The sequence below is a fragment of the Athene noctua genome, chromosome 12, assembly GCF_965140245.1.
Source record: "Athene noctua chromosome 12, bAthNoc1.hap1.1, whole genome shotgun sequence".
NCBI classification, from domain to species: Eukaryota; Metazoa; Chordata; class Aves; order Strigiformes; family Strigidae; genus Athene; species Athene noctua.
The window spans coordinates 10,704,189-10,726,298 of NC_134048.1; the positions used below are offsets into that span (position 1 = coordinate 10,704,189).

Sequence of the window (22,110 nt, forward strand, 5' to 3'; positions counted from 1 at the left end):
TCTATTTCTCTGTCTATAACTGTATGCCTATGTATCTCTATATACAGAGATATAGAAAAGCAGTGGTTTCCCTTTGCCATTTTCCCCTATGTAGAGAGAGTGTCATAGTGTTTCTGTTACATGGAAAGGTTCTGCTCATGATTCAGGGAGAGTAGTTCCAAAAAAGCAGGATGTAACTGAAAGGAAAGAGACTGCACACATCAAAATCAAAACATTTAATCAAATAAAATAAAAAATCTTTTCCCTAAATCTATTCTAAAACTATGGAAATGTATCTTGGATGAAAACAGGGGGAAAACTACTTGTTCTCAGGTACAGGGTAAATTTTTAAAGCAATGAAACCAGGTAGACAAAATTATCTGGAGGGTCAGACTCAACAGCCCAGGCAATCTTCCTCTTCTTTTCTTCTCTGTAGAAGGTGTCATAGATGGAGTCTTTGGTGACAGTTTTGGCTGGAGCCGGAATGTCCGCAATGCCAACGTGATTTTTTTTTTGTCTATCCTGGAACCAGTGGTGATGGTGTAGGCATTGCTTCTGTAGTATTTCCCAGCAGACATGCAACAAACTTCTTTCATCCCTCTTCTGAACTTTGAATTATAGATGGAATAGAGGGCTGGCTTGGCAGCTGAAGAGCTAAAAGAGAGCCAGGTGATGTCCAGGAAAACCAAGGAGCTGCTGCTGTTGTCTGTTTCGTGCAGGTGCCACAGCTGTACCACATAGAAAGGGACCCAGGATGGGAGAAACACCACGCTCACCACTAAGAGCATCTTGATGGTTTTCAGCTTGCTTCCTGGGACAATTTTCCTTGTCCTCCTGCCAGCCCTGCCGTCAAAGCCTGTTCTCCAGATGTACATGATGAACCGGTGGTAGAAGAGGATAATGAGGCTGGCTGGGATCAGAAAGACCACCAGGAGCTGGGTGATACTGTAGGCAGCTCCTTGCCAAGACCCGGGGGGGGAAAAAGGGGCAGTGGTGGTCGCTGCTGGAGCCATAGAAGAAGAAAGCCGGTGCCGCAAATCCTGCGCCCAGGAGCCAAGAGGCCAAAATCATCTTCTTGGCTTTCTCCCTGAAGACTTTGAAGGTTGGGGAGTAGACGACGGTGTAGAAGCGATCAATGCTGATCCAGAGGAGCATGTTTACCTGGACTCCAGGGCTAAGGTACTGCACGTACCTTACCAGCTTGCAGGTGACATTCCCCAGCACCCACCTGCCGTAGGCCAAGTGGAGCAGCACGATGGGCACGCTTGCGACGCTGAGGAGAAGGTCTGCGCAGGCCATGGCGACAAAGTGGTTGGGGGTGGATTGTGTCCTCCTGCTGTGGTGGATCACTAAGCAAAGGAGGGAGTTTCCAAAGATGGAAACCAGCCACAGCGCTGCCCAAAGCATGCTGGCTGCTGCAATCTCCCACGGCCCCAGGTGATGCTGCAAGGCAGTGTGGTTCCTGGTTGAGCTGGGTGCCATGGGGGACCCCATCCCCTCGTAGGCAACAGGAGGGATGGAGGGTTTGGGGTAGCTCTTGTTCTGCAGCAGGAGCAGCAAGGTAGGGAGAAGAAGAGGACCACTGCTGTTACCCATGCTGTGGACAACCATGGCCACATTTTTTGCTCAGGCTGCAGAAAGAGGGAAGAGAAAAGGTTGTATGATTTAGCAAGTGTGCTTGAAAAGCCTACCCTAACCAATGAAAGATAATTTCAAGTGGTGGATGTGCTGCTTCAAGCAGCAGATTTGAGAGAAACGGTCCGCAATTTACAGAGAAACTGTCTGCTACAGCAGAGGCCATGGAGTTTCAGGCAGGCCTTTCTGAATGGCCTGGCTAGTTTGGGACAGGCCTTTCTGTCCTCTGAAAGAGAAATGCGCCTTTCGGAGCCAGAGGCTGAGGGGCAGTTTCACCAGTGTCACTGGAGTATCCTGCAGTGGGAGTGAGCTGCGTCTGCCCCACGGCTCCCAGGCATGAGCTGTACTGCCCAGGGCTCGTGGAAGTGGCAGAAACCCAGAGCAGCAGTGAGTGTCCCTGCTGCCTCGGCTTGGCCAAAATCCCTCAGGTAGATGAGAGACAAAGGAGCTGTTTCTTCTTCCGAGGGGGGGAGAATGGGAAGAAACACTTTCCAGCATAATCCCATCTTCCTGGGGAAGGCTGCCAGCAGCCAAACCCTGCTCCCAGCCCAAGGGGTTAGTGACACTGTGTTCCTGAGACATGGGGGTAGTGCAGAGCTGCGCGTACCCAGTAGCATCCAACTCTTGGAACACTGGTGTTCCTGTCCCTAAGGTCCCCGAGCCTTTCTGTTTCTGGGCGTCATTTGGGAAGGTAAGCGGGGTCTGGATTGGAAGGCAAAGGAAGGATCAGCACAGTGGAAGAAGGCCTGGCACCAAGCTGGGTGGGCGCTGCTCCCTGTGAAGCCTCCTCAGCCCTTCCAGAGTGGGCAAAGTTTCATCAGGAGCGGGACGCTGTCTCTCCTAAAGAGTCTGTCCTGAGCATCAACGCTGTCCCCGCACGTCCTGTGTGTGTTATCTCCCTGCCCCACCCTCGGTAGCAGTTCCCTCTGCTGCCCTGAGAACAAGGTGGCACAACAACGTCCCCCCAAGCCCTGCAGAAGACGTTTTAATCAAGGGCAGCGTTTGCATTGAGAAGGAAATGTCTGGGGGAGGAGGGCAGTGTGCTCGGGCAGCTGAGCTGGGGGCAGATTTCCAGCAGCAGAGTCTTGGCTGAACGGTGCCCAGATGTGACTGCCGTCGGCTCCTGAGGATCTCTGGGCTCTGGAGAAAACCCGGGCAGAGGGTGGATGTCCGCACCTGGGTCAGGCGCCTGCCAAGCAGCAAGTGTGACTCTTCCCAGCCAAGCCCATCCTCCCCTGAGCTGAAGACCTTGCAGGTCTGCGGGTGAGCCAAGGGGCAGCTGAAGGGTTGCCCCAGCAACTGACCCCAACACCCAGCACGGAACCTCTGCCCACAGCTGGCTCACGGGGAGGCCCTTGCCCAGCTCTGCCCAGGGACCCGGTCACCTTGTCTTGGCCTCGGGATGTGCCAGCTGTCTGAGCTCAGCAGTGCTCTCCTGGCATGAGCTGTGGCTTTGTAGTATTCTGGAAACCTTTTTACCAAATGTTAAGGTAGTCATATGGGATGGTTTTGCAGTTTTTTCAGGAGTGTGAAATCACAAAATATGAGTAAATGCTAATACCTTCTCTGAATATCCATTTGGGTGAACAGATTCAGTTTTTTTCTTGACAGCCTGGCCTAGCACTGCAAGCTTACTTACTGTTTCATTTGCAGTGAATGGCCCTTCTCTTATACTTGAAGACAAACACTCAGTGGAATAATCAGATGGTGAAATGCTGGGGTTTCAACCCCCAGCCCCAAATTAATGTTGACATATGGGTGATTCCCACAGCCCTTCACAAAGGGGGGTGAGTTTCCCTTTAGGCTTCCCTCCAGGGTGCGGCCTGGCAGGGAGAGCCATTGGGTAAAGGAGCCCCAGGGGTCCCACATTAAGTGAACAAAGGTCAGGTGAACCACTGAGGGATAAAAGCTGGGACCCCTTGCAGGCAGGGGCAGTGTCTGTCTGTGAGGGGGATGCCCTGTGCAGAGTTCCCTGCTGGGGAAGGACCTCCCGCCTCCCTGGGACTGGGCTCCAGTCAGGTCTGGCTTTTGTAAACACGGGCTGTGTAGAGATTCAGTGTGTGGCTGCCTTGGTCTTATGTGTTTGGCTTGTTGACTCGGTTGTCTCCCATCCCTTCTATGGGAGACTGCATTTCACCATTTATTCCACCCATTGTTGGTCCTGTGGTGTCGTTGTTGGGGTCAGTGGGATTGATGTTGATTATGTATAATCTGACTGTTTGTACCCCCAGTGCTCACCCATGTACTGACCCTTTTGTATCAAATACAATTTGGTTATTGGTTCATCTTTATGCTGGTTGTGTCCTTTATGCTAGGCCTAATAATTGGCAAAACAAATAGTTATTTCTTATAAATGTTTATGATTAATGAAATGTTTTGAAATAATTCGTTTGAAGGTTTTTGTGTATTTATCATGACCAGGTCTGCTCATCTTGTACAGATATAAGTAGCTTATACAAACGTCTACCAGAATAAATTCTAACACTGCCAGTGTACACACAGGAACTGATGATATATTTTACTTTGCTATTTACTATAAAACAACAGCATAAAATGCTTGACATCACAAAAGAACTTAAAGTCAAAGCCTGTGATTAGATTTTTGTGGAAATTAGATCATCTGGCTTGGAATTAGTGTCAGTCAGTAATATTTTAAAAGAGCATGAAAAAAATAAGCCAGTTGATAGGAGGCAACTTTTCTTATAGTCAGCATAAATAAGCATCCTAGCTGATTAGTATAGGAATGTGACAGAGCAAAACATTTATTTACTTCTGTGTTTCCTTGTAATAAAAATTTATCATGCTATTTGTCACTGTCATCTTCTCTTGACTTTTAATCTGCTGTCACTTATTTCCTTATCATCTTTTTCATATTTCCCCAGACTTTTGCAATTTTATTTTTCTAGCTTCATGCCATATTTCTGGAGGTTCTTATTTGCAAGCACAAATGTTTCAACCCACCTCTAGAATGACAGTGAAACATGATTCCACCTGCTCAATGTAAAATCATGACATGTTTTTCTGACTTGTACTCACAGATGAATCCATATCCTCTTTAGGCAAACATACATGTTTTCCCTTTTGCTATCTCCTTTCTCAAAGACTACAGCTCTTTTATTTGTCTCCTGTGCATCACTACTTTGCTCAGACACGTATCTAGACTTTCATATCTAGGTTTTAATTATTATTGCGAACAAAACCACGTAAAATAAGCTTTCTTTATCCATGCAGTCAGAAAGGCTCTTTCCCACTCTCTTACCCTGGCATCTGGTTGCTGCAATCTACTTTCTTTGGCCTAAAATACTTAGTTATCCAGAACACCACTGTGAAAAGTAATTTGCCTCACAAATTACTTCCATTATGTTGTACCTTTCTTGATCTGCTTTTTCTTCCCTGTTTCACCAGATACAAGCTACTTGTCAGTATATTCACTTTAGAGTCACCTTTACCATAGTCTGTCAGTCAGAACCAAGAGATCAGTCATCACATCCTGCACTGTGACACCAGCCTCTAATCTACATGTTCAAACAAACAAATGCTCTATTATATAGCTATCATTGTCTTGGGGAGGGGGAATCTTTTAGCAATAAATATCGTGATTTGAACACAAAACACTGACACCTTTCTTTCTACTGTCATCTTGCTGGTATTTTGTAGTGAACGATCTTATTTGCATGATTACTTCTTCAGGCAGACCACTTTGGGGATCTCAGCCTCTGACTAAACTCATATTTTCATATTTGCATGATTTTTCGAATTCTTTCATCCCTGGAGACAGATGTATCTGTCAAATGTTCATTTTTAAATTTTACCAAATCAACTCTGAGGTATGAAAACTGTTGTAGAGAAAAATGTCATGGCTAAATATTCTTAATTTGCTTCACAAAATGGTTAACAAGAACACAAGGGTGGTTTCCTAAAATGCTATGACTACTGATGAACTTGCAGGGTAATATCATCCCACTGTTCATTTGTCTTTAAGCATTTCAGACTCGGAACCTATAAAACATGAAACATCGTTATGTAAACTTATTTTGAATTAAGTTTTAAAAGATTGTTTGTAACTGGCTTCACCTTTGCTCTTTGAGACAGTCATTGAAGTGTCCGAAGCTTTGCAGTAAGCTGCTAAATTGTTTTCTTCTAAGCCTCTGTGCAGGTTCTCAGGATACTATTTTGTCATTCTCTGTCAAAAGCTTTTAATTGTCAAGAAGAAGCAGTGTATCACTGTCCTCATCATTTTGGAGGGTTTTTGATAAATCAAAACATTATAATTACTCTGATGATCCTATGAGTGGACCTTTTACTTCTGTAGTACTTGATGTCTGACAATGGCACTATATATAGCGTATATAAATATAATTAGAGAAGAGCCATGGTTACAGAAATGACTGGGCTATTCTTTTAACTTGTCTCACAAGATACGATCTCTCATTAGACTTGTCTTTGTGAAACATTTATTTAATTAATGAAAAGGGTGGCTCTGAAAAATATTGTCAAGCATAGAATTACCCTGGATATTCAAAGGAATAGTACTGAGTCAAGGAGAAAAATAGCACCTAGGCAATTCCCATTCTTCATAACTTGTCATGCAAGAAATGACATTCAGATTAATGAATTACATGAATAATTTATGTCTAGCTAATGTATTTGGAGTTTTTAAAATGAACGGGGCATCTGAAAGTAATTATCATTGTTATTTCTATATACTAGGCAATGAAAACTTATGTTAAAATTTCATTAAAAATTTGCTATGAACTAAGAAGAGTAAATGAATTCAGTAGGAGTGCTACAATTTAATTCTTTTTTTGTTATTGGTAGCCTAATAACCGAAAAGGGATTCAATTTTACTGTTTTTAAAATTTTTCAGGTGTATTCTGCAGGATTGTTCATAGATATTTCAGATAACATAAGAACATTCTTGCCTTTGAAAGCAGACATTCAGTATTGCAGACTTTGTTTTTAGAATTTCCTTTCAGTAAATATCACTTCCTCTTTAGTCTGTAGAAGATGAAGAAATGTGTCTAAAACGCTTTTAAAAAAAGTGTATGTATTTTTTAAAAATCCCAGAATTTATTTATCATGTACCCATACATCTATCAGAAAAAAAGAACAATGTAATCAGAGATTGGGGCAAGCTGCAGACACAAACTTTGCCCTCCATCACTTTCCTTTTTAGATTTAATGATTGAAATTTGTGAAATCTGTGAAGGTTTAGTAAAATACAGCAGATGGCAGGAGCTGAAGAGGGTGCAAAGTGCTGGGAAGATACTTGATCTAATTTTTCCTTCTTCATCTTGGCCTGTAGATGCTTCCCAAGAGCAGTGAGGCATCATTTGAAGTGGTGTGGAAGGGCTGTCGGCAAGCATAACAGACAGTAGACTTTGCTGTATTGCACACCGAGAAGGATTTCTATGTCCCAAGGTGGTATTGCACAACATGCAAGCCAATAATTTCTAACAACAAAATGTCTAGAACATGTAGCTATTTTGTATTTGTCCATTCATAACTTATTAATTTTTTCTTTATCGAATTATACCTTTGCAATTAAAGTAAGGATAATATTAAAAATTTTTCCCCTGGAATTACCAAAAAAAAGTGTTAGGTTTTGCAAATGACATTACTTATAGAAAGCACACACATTATGGCTACTGAGCTGCTAAATCAAATTTCACCTGCAATTTTCCTTGCTTAGTCAGCATTCTGCTTATGTAGTTCAGGTTTATGTTTCGGTATTTATGATGTGGAATGAGAACCCTGATCCTGAGACTGAAATTAAGCTATCTCTTGCCTTGAAATTTTTCTACAGACTTGGATACAGTATCAGCTTAAAAGAAAAAAAAAGAAGGAAAAGAAAAAACTCAGGAAGTTAAATTTATATAACAGCTTCCAGCACTGAAAAATGTTTTTTCACACAATTCTTCCTTAATATTGATCCTTATTCTGACAAACTTGTAAACTTCTTCAAATGAGAAACTTTGAAAATTCAAGCACTAGCTGAAATGTGACCTTATTTGACATTTTCGTCAGACTGGACAGGTTTATGATATGTTTTTCTCCAAACAGTACAGTAAATGTTATTTTACTAAAAAAAAGCTAATGGTACATGACTGTCAAGAGGAGTTTACATAAAAAGAACCACAGTGCAGATAAGTATGTCATTGAACATAACCACTGCCAAAGCTGAAATATTTATGAAAATTATTTTAAAAACATTAAATCAAATTTATCTTTAAGTAACTTCTGCTGCATCTATAAATTTTGTAGCTTGCACTCAAGAGGAGGTTCACACTTTCTTCCTTAGGTAATTTAAGTAATTTTATAGCACCAAAGTATGTGCTTTGAAATTTACATATATCTCAGATGACTGTTAAAGGAATTTAGGCTTCCAGCTTTTGTCCTTTCATTTAGACATGGTTATGCAGTAGGTGTTCAGAAGCTTAATATTTTGGGGGATTTTCCTTCTTCATGAAGTGTCAGGTTTTGTGTCAGTCAGGTAGAAGATGATATGCTGCGTAGCAGTAGCCATTACTTAATAATTTAAGTCTACTGAAATGAGTAGTACTGAAATAATCTGTGCTAGTACTGAATGTTGTCTCACTACATCCAATGTGTAGTGATCCTGTGTGCTATGCTTAGTGTGTGCAGCAGTTGTTCTTTGTGCCTATGTTCCTGTGCTTTGTTTGGTGAGAGTTGGGTGAGTTCCATTTCATCTCTCAGAACCACCTTTATACTGTTGTCTGTTGACTTTGCCAATTCAGTGCCATTGAGGAATATGATAGAGTTAGCAAACATACCAGAATCTGGACCATGACACACCATAGTATTTGTTGCAATCCCAGGATGTGTCACTACTTTTTTGTGAAGATACATTTTCACTGTGGTCACATAAAGGGATGGCTTATGAGTGACTCAGCCTATATTATATAATTTAGCATTTTCCCATGTTTCCAGCATATGTATATGATGCATCTTTAAGGCTGGTATGTTGTTGGAATGCCTGAAGGTGTGCATATGTCCCAAAATGCAAAATTAGTGCAGTACTATAGTGGATTTTTGCTTTTTACTGGTCAAACTATTGTCTGTGGGTAATATTAATGAAAGCTGTATGGTTGAAGTCACACTTGTTGAAATGTATTCACTCTTTCAAAGCTGAGTATGTATCTTCTTACTGGGTAATGATTAGTTTGAATGTTACTAGATAAACCGAATCCTATCTAGGCCAAATACTGCAAGAGCTCCTCCTAATGGAGCTAACAGAAAGAGAGAAAAGGAAAAAAAAAAACCAAAACCAAAACTAACCCACTAAGTTAGAAGGGGGATACAGGGAAATTTCCCTGCATTTTCACTCTGTTTCCTAATTTGAATGGTCTCACCACATTACTGAAGCTTTGGTATGTATTTATCTGAAAGAACTTTAGAATGCTTCAGAGAAAAGTATAAACTACTACTGAAAACTTTACAGAGTGAAATACATACCTGGATACGTAGATAAAATTGTTCTAATGCTTTTCAGGTGTCTGCAAAAGCTGGTGCAATTTTGCTTTGAGTGGGTGTCTTGGTGGAAAGGCTGAGAGATACTAAGCTGATCACAAATGCATCCTCTTTCTGACTACATTAGCATGCAGTAACTTAAGTGCAAATCCCCTCTTTTTGCAAAATCAAATTTGTATGCCGTGGGCATTTACACAATGAAAAGATGTCTGGGCTAAATTCAATATTTGGCTTATAATAAAGTCTTATAGATTCCAGTCCTATAGATCTCAGTCCTATTTCACCTCTTCAGCTGAATGCATGCTTCCACTCGCTGGTCTGGGTAAGGATGACAAAATAGAATATTAATTGAAGCTGACAAAATGTTTTCAACAAACAGATGAAGGTGTTTTAATTCAAGCTGTTGCCAGTAAAATAATGGGCTGACTGGTACAGCAGCCTGCAGCAGGTTGATAGGGGGAGACTGTAAGGCTTTTATTCTATTTCTTTGGTTTGTTTTTAATATAGAGCAAAGTCACCTTGAAACAAATTTGAAATAATCACAGCCTGTTAAAATAAATAGTTATTGTAATCTAACGAATCATCTTTAAGTGATTTGTGCAAGCTGTGACTAAAGACTTTCATATTTTCTGCAAAAGAAGTATGGTAAGTTTTAGGGGCCATTTGATTCGGTGGAACTACACTTGGCAAAGAAACAGATGGCAGTTATGACAAAAGCAGTTTTCTATCACAATGTTACTGCTGGGCACTTCAATCACAGGTGTAAATAAGAGCTCCCTGGGGACTGCTGTTTCACATCCAGCTGTGATAATCTCTGAGGGGCTATTTTAACAGATGGACATCATCACAAAGCTGCTCATACCTGTTGTCTCTGTGCTGAAGGCTGTCAAAAGAAGTGTGTATGGCTTTATACAGAGATTCTCCACCCCTTTTGGAATCCTATGATGTATATCATTATTTAGATAATCACTATCTAATTTGCATAGTGAGAGCTGTGCAAGGTAAAAAGCAGATTTAACACAAGCCAAATCTGTTCACTAACTTTTTCCATGGGTGTTTTTAACTCCCTGGCCAAAATGTGTGCATATGTTTGATTCTTGCATATTCCAGAAGGGTGTCTGTGATAAATAAAAATGGCATATGTTGCTAACGTCAGAGTTTGAAGACAGCTGGTGATTTTCAGCTAAGACACAGTAGGCCCAGTTCTATTTTCACTTTTCTTTGAAATCCAGACAACTGACTGAGTTACAGCAGTGTATGAGGATCTTATTGGCTCTCTTAATGGTCTAATATTTAAATAAATAAATTGGAGGACAAAGTAAAGGAAGGACTAAATCCAGGTCAGGCAGATTACACCATTACATCAGCACATGGCTTTTCGGCAACCACAGCTGAGTCTTTGAGAAGTAGTGATAATACATTCTTCATGATCTGAGTCAGAAGTGCGGTAAAGGATCGTCATGAAGTGTAATTTTTTCTAGCACTGAACAAGGGTGTGGTGCAACTAATATGCATTTCCTTAATGTTTATTCATACCAAGTTTTAGACCTTACAACTTCCTTGATATCCCAAAGAGAAAGGCTCTCTATTCCTCAACCTCTCTTTCATGGAGGGAGTGACTTACACTTGAATTCAACCCAGCAGGGCGAGGGAGGGGATTCTCCCCCTCTGCTCTGCTCTTGTGAGACCCCCCTGCAGTGCTGTGTCCAGCTCTGGGGGCACCAACAGCAGAAGGACACGGACCTGCTCAAGTGGGGCCAGAGGAGGCCACGAGGATGCTCAGGGGCTGGAGCACCCCCCTGTGAGGACAGGCTGAGAGAGTTGGGGGGTTCAGCTGGAGAAGAGAAGGCTCCGGGGAGACCTTAGAGCGACCTCCCAGTACTTAAAGGGGCTACAGGAAAGCTGGGGAGGGACTCTTTACAAGGGCATGTAGTGATATGAAAAGAGGTAATGGCTTTAAACTGAAAAAGTGTAGATTTAGATTAGATATAAAGAAGTAGTCTTCCCAGTGAGGGTGGTGAGGCCCTGGCACAGGCTGCTCAGAGAAGCTGTGGTGCCCCCTCCCTGGCAGGGTTCAAGGCCAGGTTGGACGGGGCTGTGAGCAACCTGGGCTGGTGGAAGGTGTCCCTGCCCATGGCAGGGGGGTGGAACTAGGTGATCTTTAAGGCCCCTTCCAACCCAAACCATTCTGTGATTCTATGAATCATCTCAATTTAAAAAGCACATAGACTTTCCCTCTAGTAATCTTAGGAGAAAGCCACTTCCAGTGAATATCTGTGTCTTTCTGTCTACAGAGTCAGTATGTCCAAGGTTTTCTAGACAATGAACTTAAACATTTACACTTTATTCCATGTAATAATTATGGTACATAAACCATTCTCTAAATTTTAAATCACCAAATTTGTATAGCTTAAATATAAGTTCAATTAATTTATCTATAAAATTAATTTAAAAGAATGAATTATACTAATACTTGCTACAAGTAACTTGTCCAGTTCTAGTACTGAAATGGGTTACTTCAGTTCTAGAATGAAGCAGTAGATAATTTTCATTTCAAAAATAGGTGGGACCTACTAATTACAAACTTTCGTCAATACTTAATTACCATGTATTTCTCACTTGCCAGTTCATCCTGGCAATGACAATCTTTGTATCTTCTACTGAGCAGCATTAAAAGTAAGGGATATTTTTAAAATAATTTATGATTAGGACAGTTTCCTTTGTTCTGTTCTGTTCTCCATTTGGACAAAGGACATTTTCCTAGTCTGCCCTTTTAACTTAATAGTCTTTATTCTCCCTTTGTCACCTTCCTCTTCAACAAGCATCAATTATTTCTCTCCATTTTCAAAGCACTTGTAAAACTGATTCTTAGAACCTTGCAGCATAGTTTGGGGAAAAACTTTTATTTTCCACAAATGTCACTCCAGACTTTGCATTTAGAACTGGACAATCATGACAAAACCACTGATGACCTTTCCAACAACAGTTAACATTCTGTAAATAAAATATTATCCTTTCCAGTGTACCTAGTAGGTAATGGTGTCTTTCCTCAACCAGCATCCTGACTGCAGAGAGACTGGTTTTGGGCGTTTCTGTTCTATAAAGAACACAATTCGATTGGAAAGGAGCTGAGACAAGCAAAAGCTTCCAATTCCCACAAGCAGTGTCAAGACGAGGTATTTGCTATATGATCACTTCCTTTATGACAATAAAGAACATTTAAAGTCTAAATGTCACTGCTGTATCATTTCTATAAATAGTGGCCTGAATCAGGCTGGCCATTGTTTCAGTTTTCAGTGTGGTAGAAATAAAGCTACAAACTTTAATTCCATGTATTTCAGACAAACCCTTTTGCCAAAAGAGTGGTTTGTGCAGTGTGACTGCTACCAAACTTCATTTAATTTAGTAGAAATATCTGCAAGAATAAAATAAGGTGGGGTTGGCTCATGAAGTACAGTGCAATACACTGTTTTAGTAATATGAACAAACATCAAATTATCTGATTCTGAAAAAAAGCATGAGCTAATTAATGAAATTGCAATTTTCATATCTATGGAAACTGTTTTACTTAAAATAATTGTGCCATTAGCTTGACCAAAACAGTGAACCTTTTGAAGGTCACTGTCACATCAACAACTTTTCTGACAAGTCTGCAGTTTACCATGTACTCCTGTTGTGATTAGATTTGCACTTTTATTTAATGTCTACTTTTATCATTTTTGCAAATGACTCCCTGAAATGCCGGGGTTTTGACCCCAAGCCCCAAATGAAGGCTGACATATGGGTGATTCCCACAGCCCTTCACAAAGGGGGGGTGAGATTCCCTTTAGGCTTCCCTCCAGGGTACGGCCTGGCAGGGAGAGCCATTGGGTAAAGGAGCCCCAGGGGTCCCACATTAAGTGAACAAAGGTCAGGTGAACCACTGAGGGATAAAAGCTGGGACCTCTTGCAGGCAAGGGCAGTGTCTGTCTGTGAGGGGGATGCCCTGTGCAGAGTTCCCTGCTGGGGAAGGACCTCCCGCCTCCCTGGGACTGGGCTCCAGTCAGGTCTGGCCTTTGTAAACCTGGGCTGTGTAGAGATTCAGTGTGTGGCTGCCTTGGTCTTATGTGTTTGGCTTGTTGACTTGGTTGTCTCCCATCCCTTCTATGGGAGACTGCATTTCACCATTTATTCCACCCATTGTTGGTTGTGCGGTGTCGTTGTTTGGGTCATTGGGATTGATGTTGATTATGTATAATCTGACTGTTTGTACCCCCAGTGCTCACCCATGTACTGACCCTTTTGTATCAAATACAATTTGGTTATTGGTTCATCTTTATGCTGGCTGTGTCCTTTATGCTAGACCTGATAATTGGCAAAACACCCCCCCTCACACCCCCCAGCCCTTTAAAGGAGTCCCACTTTGCCCAAAGTGTCTAAATGTGAGATGTACAGGACAGAAGTGTTTGACAACTCTCAACTGGATATTTTTCTTTCTGTCTATAGCAGATAGTGCCAGAAATAGAGAACTGAAAGCATACTAGAAAGCTGATAAATATGTTGCTTGGGTTGACCTTTCAGACTTCTTGGTTTTATTGTTAGTTTTTGTCCATAGTATAAAAGGTAATCTAAGGAGCAGTGTATGGAGATAAAGACACCATGCACTGAATTCTTGCTTTGCACTTGATCTACTGAGACCTGTCCCGATCACTGAGCTTTCCGTTCATCTATTCACATGCTACCATCTGCTTCCATTTAAATTAGACTGGTATTCTTCAACTGTGTGTTGGTCTAGCAAGTAGAACAACATCATTATAGTTTGCCTTTGTTTTTAAGAATTGATTTATTCTCTAAATGTTTGTGGTGTGCTTTCACGAGCATACCTTGTCTTTAATTTCTGGACATACATCTCAGTTATTCCACAGCACAAAATCTTACCAATGCCAAATTTTACAAGATTACCATGTTTAGTGATAAAGTGTCTGTGATAAGATTCAGTTCTGGCAGAGCTCTGAGTGGGAGTCCCTAGACTTCATCTTTTGCAGTGAGCAACTCAGAATTACCAAAAAGGGTAGGTCAAAACTAAGTTTTATCAGAATATTGAATGAAACGTTTGGAAACTGAGAACTTGGAGTCTGATGTAATACATATAAGGCATATCTTTTTGCATAAACGCATCCACTGTACCTTTTAAGTATGTTGTCTTCAAACTGACACTCAGGCTGCTCAATCAGTGGCTTTCTTGGTTAAAGTTCTGGAAGTCTCTTGCATCCCCAGGGAAATTATAACCCTCTAAAGACAGGCTTTGTGTCTGCTCAATTCTTTCTGTGGCACACTGCGGGCTTTTTTGCTTGCTGAGCCTTTCTTTTCTGTCTTGAAGAGCTCAAACAAGCATCAGGGTGCTAGCTGATATAAAACCAGTCCTGCACCCATCCTACAACTTGTCTGGGGACAGAGCTCATGATGCTGCCAGTTTTTCATAAATGCATAAGGAATTTGAGATTGAAGAACAAGTACAGCCAAAGTAATGCAAGATGTAGGCTCCTCAGTACCATGCACAAAGTTTGGGGCTGGTTCATACAAAATTCTGGTTTACTGCTTGTTTAGATGTTGAGAAGAATTTCTTAAAAGTAGTTAAGTAGGAAGAAAAACTATAAATTGCAAAGCAAGGTTTTATATTAAGTATTGACTGAACCTTAGATTAAAATATAAAATGTCATTTTGAAATAAGTAATACTCATTTGTGTCTTGACCCCATTCTTGGGCATTTCCAACAGCTCTATGCAGTGTCCCTGGCCAGGGCAAACCTGTTTCTGATGTTGATTCCAGTTAGCAGCTTGAACATGATTTAGCAGATACTTCTGTTTGTAAAATAACTGCATCTATGGTCAAATTATATTAATTTACCCCTTCTTAGACCAACTTTCTTAGTTCTAGAAACAGGCTTACAAAAGAAACAGGCATACATAAAGAAAAGTATGTCTCAGAAAAGTCTTTGGCAAACTATGCCAATAGCTATTTCTGGAATGCCATGCTGTAAAATTCCCGGTTTAATCTGGGGGTTTGGGGGAATATGATCCAAAAAGACAAGTATTTTAGAAGCTCATCTGTTCTTTGGCAGTTTGTCATGATATCAGAAAATACAAATTTTTTACAAAGTAAAAACTTCCTCTTCCTGCCAAATTCTGTATTTTTGTCAGATCCTGCTTCCATTTCATTAAGCTAAGGGAGGTTAGCCAGTCTTATTTTAGAAATTAAGTTCAAGACTGCATTCAGCAAAACAAACTGCTGGATTCTGGTGTTTCAAATACTTTTGAGCTGACAAATTAGGAGTACAGCAAGGGTGGTGTGTCTTTTACTGAATGTCTGAAGATGGTGATAGTTACTAGGCCAATTGCAGTACAGTGGAGTTTTTTGGAAGACTAGAAAATGTTGAGGGACAATTTTGCCACAAGCAGTGTTTAAGCTAGTAGGCAACCATCTCCACAGCCACACGCTAGGCGTAGGAGCAGGTGATGTGTCTGCACAGAGCACTTGAAACACAGTCATACGGAGGTGACTATCACATCAGCTAAAACCCACAAAATAAGGATTAGTCATTTATTTTTCAGCACAACTCACTCTTTTCTCGGTCCATGAGATGACAGCTGTTTGTTATTAGAGAGAAGTCATGTTTCTGGTGGATGCCAGAGAAGAACATACAATTTTTCATCACGAGCAACATGCCAACACCTCTCCCTAAATGGGGGAGCTCCAGCTCAGATACCTTTCTGGTCTTCACCGTGACTTCCTCAAAGTGAGGAAACAGCACAGTCACTTGAAGCTGGAAGCTGAAAGATCAGTGAACTGATCTAAAGGAATCCTAAATATATACTCAGTGTCACGAGTAGGCAGAAGTGTTTGGTGTTTGATTTGGCAGCTAAATGCAGTTAGACAGCTAATATTGAGCTGGAAAAAATACAGTTGCTGTACCAAGGTTTGTATCAGCTAGAAAAGGGGATTTACCAAACAGAATGGAGGAACAAAAAAAAAAAAAAAAAATCTAAGAGAAATAATGGTGGTGTTTATGATTTATGGAAACAGATGCACAATAAAGTGCCTCCTGAAACATATTTTTCACTATTTATTCTTCTACTAAATCTTGTTCATCACACTGTATTAGAACTTCTGAGGTTTTGGGTTTTTTTTATACCCTAAAAACCGCAATTGATCTAATTTTTTTTTCATGAGAGAATTAAAAGGAGTTAGAAAAGCTATGAGCCACTTCTCAAAGTAAAAGGTAGATGGAAATATTTATGGTAGAAGCATTAAGTGTATGTGTAAGAAATCTGAATACTAGGGGACTAATCCACCAGAACTGTAACATGTGGAAAATGTAACAGCGTAAACCCAAGATGCAGATCAGGGATAACGTTTTAATAGGGTAGATAGTTAACCTCTAGAGAACCTAACTTGGGAAGACAAGGTGATTCTCCATATCTTATAGTTTCTGGGCTTTTTAAAATCAGAAATCAGTATCCGAAGATTATGAAGAAAAATCAGTGTTTCTAAACAAATTATATGCTTGAGGCAAAAATACCTCAGTAAGGCCCTCTTGCTTACATCTTACATAAAGTCAAACCTGAAGATTATGGTGGTCCCACTGCACTCTGAAATCATTCATTTAGCTTTCCTACAATTAAAATATAAAGGACTTTTAAGAGAAGTCACTTGCTAACCAAACATCATTTATATATTCACTAGTAACATAGATCATCATAAAGCAGACACCTAACTGTGCAGTACTAAAATCCTTTTATCGCATACACCTATGGTTATGTCAAGAATTTTTTGACTGGTCCAGGATGAGAATAGTAAACTATATACCTGTCCCCAGAAACTCTGATTTGTGACATAATGTATGATGGTGCCAAATAGGGTTGTTATCGCTGGTTGCTTTTTCCTTCTAAATGGCAATAATTTTCCATTACAAGCTGAAAAGCTTTGAAGAGTACACATACAAAGTAAAGGCTGGATTTCTTTTTTTAACACTAGCAGCTGGCTGCCATTTGTTTGAGTGCTTGACTTGTTTCTTTAAAAATGTGATTTATTTGGAAGAGATTTTTCCGTGGCACTTTGTTTCCCCTCAGGCTATCTCTGAGTCCATAGCACTGGAGATGGTGGCTAATGAAGACAGATGACGTTTCCAGCCCCCAGGCTACTGTTTTCATTTTTCAATACCAGCCTTTGCATCAAGGAGCGAAGAGCAGCAAAGACATTCTCTGCTGTCAGCAGGGTCTTTGTTTTGTTTCCCAAGGTTCTTCCTTAATGGTAATAGAAAAATTGTGTTTCTATAATTATACATGTGGTAGGAACTTTAAAAGGCAGTATTAATTGTAAATGCAGTCTTGAAAACAGCCATATTCATGCCATTTTCCTTTCTACGAGTCCTGTCATTATTTGATATGCAGTAGTGGTGTTGAGACTTGAGTGGATAAATGATCTTAGCTTCGTTGCAATAAGTGAAACTACATAAATGGGAGTTTTTTCTCTTACATATCCGTTGTAAAAGTATTTTATATTTTTTTTTGAGGGAGGCAGACAATATGACAATATTTTAATATTTTTTTGAGGGAGGCACAGCAAACATGAGGCTTTGGGATTTAAGTGGATGGCTGGAATTTGGCTTGTCGATTAAAACACTTATTTGATTTTTAGACTTTCACTATTGGTCACTTAACTAAGCCATTTGGGCCTCTTGCACAGTATGTGTATCCCATTGCTAGTACCTCAGTTGGGCTTAGATAAAACTGTGGTAGAATTTATTTTAAAAGAAAGGAGTAGTGGATTTGAAAAAAAATTACATAAACATGCTGAAGTCACTTGAGCTCTCCTTACTTTCTAATGTAACTGATCTAACCCCACATACTTAGATATAGATGTGCTTCCCTTTGGATAGTGAAAATACAAAGAATTTTTTTTAATATATATTCATATATATGATTTTGCTTTCATGACCACATTTTTATTAGTATTCCATATTGACATTGCAGCTTCAGCAATTTTTCTTCTATTGGGCTATTTGCTAGAATATTCATGAAAAATAAACACAAAGTTGTAAGTTATTACATTTAAAACCTACATGTATATTTATTTTTATTCATTTGGCAACATTAAATTATTTAATTGTTTTGTACAATTCAGGGTTTAAAAAACTCGAGACTGAAAGATGGAACTCTGTATTTAAAAATAGTTCTGCTTTCTTTCTATTATGATTTTGTAGATTCTATCAGCTTCTCATTCTCCAAGTCTTCTGTTGTGTTCTAATTGCATATATTTAAATTTACTGCTATAAGTAGAACACTTTCCAAAAAAAATTAAGATGGTTAAAGTCTTCCACAGAAGACTTTCATATTTTCTCCCTTGAATCTAAACACTTCAAAGTTAAAAATTCGAAGATATAAGCATCTTTGAAGAGAGACCATCTGAGAAATGTAAAGATCAGTCTACCTGTTTATATGTACTTCCTATTCCTACAGAGAGACAAGAAAATCAGGAATAACATTACAATTATACGTGAGTAATCTTCGAAACACGAAATCCTCTCAAAGTCAATGAAAATTTGTAGCTGACTTCAGTAGAATCAATTTTCTCCACCGTTTTGAATTTTCTAGCTGAAAAAATTCTGTGAAATTGGGAGAGTAAGGGAAAGTCCATCTCAGTTCTGTGTGGGAATAAAAGTACAAAGTAACATTTTTTCCTAAAAATACCGAATTATTTAAATATTAGAAACAAAACCAACATAAATTGGGATCTTGGTTGCTTTGGCCTTTTTGTAATGTCAAGTTGTCAAATGATGAACCAGCTACGTTTCTTCAAAATGACTAAAACTGAAAAGACACTTTACTGGTGATTTTTATAAGCTGCTGAATTTCTTACAATTGTCATGCTGAAATGGTGGATCTCTTCTCCCAGCTGTTTAAAGCATGTGGCAGAGTGAACTAGGATTAAGGAGCAATAAGCTGCTTTCTGCTTTGTATCTGTAGTATCACAAGATAAAATCAGTGCTAAAAAGATCTATTTTGGAAAAGGCCACATCTGGTTGGAGAATGGTAGAAGTAGCAAAACCCACAGACACATCTTAAAAGATTTTTCTCTACTTCTGAGACAGAGTTCACCTTTAACAGTCATCTAATCAAGTAATTTATTTAACCATTTGTAAATTCTTTTTCTCCCTTTTATACCCCAAAATCACCCTTTCCCGGGGGTGGGAAACATTTTTAACAGCTAAAATCAAGAAAATAGTGACTTTTTTTCTTGTTCTTTCAGAGATCACTGGTATTTGGAAAGGTTGTTTTTAATTCAGAAAGTTCAAAGGAAATAGCTGGCAAATTTAAACCAGTTATACATCAAAATGTTAGATAAGTTGCCCTTAGGTAGATCTGCCCAAATAAACTTCCCATTTATAAGATGTACTCTACTCCTTTTTGAAAGTTCCTTACATAAACTTCTCACAGGCTGTTTCCTACTGTGTTTTCCAGTTCATCTGTCCCCACCATGTGTTGTCTTTTCTCTCCCCCTTTTCTCCTCATCAGAGTGCAGGGATAGTAATTGTGATGTTTGACATGACCTTTGCAAGCTGGTGTGCTTGAGCAAGCTGGAAATGAGACACAATGAGGTCCCACCATCCTGAATAGAGGTGATGGTAAATCATGGTTCCAAAAAATACCTTTCATTGAAAAAATCACAGTTCAGCTGTATTAATTCAGGAGATAAGGTTGAGAAAGGTTGTCAAGTCAATGGAATTTCCTCTGCATTGGTATTGCAGGAAGCAGACCCAGTATCAGCAGTGAATAACAGCAGTTGAAAAGGGTCAGTGTCTAATGTATTCTACTTGAGGTTATAAATAGAAAAATTTCTGCATGTGAGCTGAACTGTGAGCATCAGTTACGTATTTGGGGGCTTTTGAGCCGGGAAAGATCACAGGAGATAGCTTGACTATGTCTCAACCTTTTCCAAATCTCTGAATTAACTTTTCTGAATGCTGATTTTCTTCCTCACTAAGACAGAAGTACTGAAATAATATATTTCTTTGGGATCCAAGCAATAAAAAAGACAAATGAATATATTTAGGCCTTTGTATGTACAGTACTGTCCTCATAAAAATATGGCCAAGCTAATAGATATATATTATAGTACTTTATTTTTCAGTTTGTTTCCTGTGTAGTAATTTGATACTCATATAGGTTTCACATATTGGTCATTTTTTCCTTTTGGTTCCTGTGACCTCTACCCACTCATCCTCAAACATTTTAGTCTTCCATTTCTGAGCCTGCCATGCCTTTGTGAACCTTTTGAGACACTTAATATTCAGTGGGTACAGTGTTGGCTCCTGGGAACACAAGCCTTAGTGAAGTACAAACTGAAGCACTGCATTAATTTTGATTCACTTGTCAGCAATAACTTAATTTCATGATGTGCAGCTAAGTAAAAATGGAAGGAAAACCATTCCTTTCCCAGAGAAAAGAAACTGGCTAGGATAAAACAAAAACAGGTAAAATAGCAAAAGGACTAGAAAAAAATATCTAATAGCATCGCCGAGAGAAGAGGAAATTATAGGAAAAGGAAATCTGAAGATATTCCTTGATGACACTTCTAAATCCTCACCTTTTCAAAAGATCCAGTGGTTCCAAAGAGGAGGTTGATGCTTTGTGTCCTCTTCCATCAGGTTGAGTATCTCATTTTTCCTTATGAGTCCTGGTCTTGTAAGTAATCCAGAGGGTTAATACTTTTGTTGGACAAAAGTGTGACTGAAAATTGCTGTGTGGATTAGCTAGAACTTTTCTAAAACTAGCAGCAGCAACAGTAGACTCCTATGAGTGCTTTCTGAATTTATTTTTTTTTTCTGAGCAAAACCTTGTTTTGGTTGAAAGCTTTTTCATCACCCAAGTTTTAATTAATGTGATTAATGAAATATGGGAAGTTCTACCTCAGTTGTACTTTCTTCTGAAATTTGTGATAATTCTTAGAGCTTAACTTTTTGATAGCATTGAGTCAACACCGAGCTGAATGCTTTAATAGTTGCTCATGTTTCAAATGAGGTAGAAGTGCAAGCATGCCAAAGCATGGTGTTTGGACCTTCTGGGGGCCCGACCAGCATTCAGATGAACACTCATTGAGATTGGGAGCACCCTCTCACAGCTTCCCCTCATGTGTCACTGCAGTTCAGGGATATCCTCACACACAGAAAGAAACATAAGCAATTAATCAAAGTTGAGACTGAGATGTTTGATGAAGAGATCAATAATCTGTCAGGTTGCCTGAAGTGCTAAGGCTTGGACAACCGGCCCAAGCCAGAGTTGACCTATAGATGAATCCTGTATATTTTATAACTGAAAGCCATTGTGCTAGTAGGTATTGTACTAAGTTATAACAACACACTCATGCTGATGTAAAAAGTGCTAAAGCATTGAAGTACTGGAGCCTGAACAACAGGCCCCAAGCCGAAGCTGTTTAGTGTGTAGTCATTAACAAAGTATGTAAACTCGCTAGTGAAAGATGCAGTTTAGACAAAATATAATCAGTATCAGTAGTGAGGAGAGATGTTTCCAACTTCCCTTGTTCAAGGCTGAGAACCCAGGTATCTGGCCTTGTTAAAAACTCCCTTGGTTTCCCCCCCTAAGCCCTGGCCAGGCTTTGGGTGGAATCCAACAGGAGGATGAAACCAGAAATTTTCTGCTCAGAACAAAGGTGCCAGCTGTTCTGGCCTGTCAATCTCTGGTACATAAGGCTCGGCCCGTTTGCAGCGACTTTGGGTGCCTCACCTACGGGTGGAGGCACCGCGTAGGATTTCCCCCTTGCCGGGACAGGCTCTCCAGACCCTCTCTGTGACCGGGGCTGGGTGATGGTAATATATGCAAGTGGTGATGTATTTTTCTTAATCTCCATTCTCTCTCTCGTGTAGTAATGATTTAATGCATTACCCTGTTTTATCCTGTTTGCTGCTTTAAGTGCACTATTCTGCTTTTTCTTACTGCATGTTTTCTG

At 39.9% G+C, this 22,110-nt stretch overlaps 1 pseudogene; it reads right to left on the bottom strand.

Annotated features, from left to right (window-relative positions):
- Positions 1–296: 296 nt before the first annotated feature.
- LOC141965082 (putative G-protein coupled receptor 19) lies at positions 297–1,601 on the bottom strand (annotated as a pseudogene).
- Positions 1,602–22,110: the final 20,509 nt, after the last annotated feature.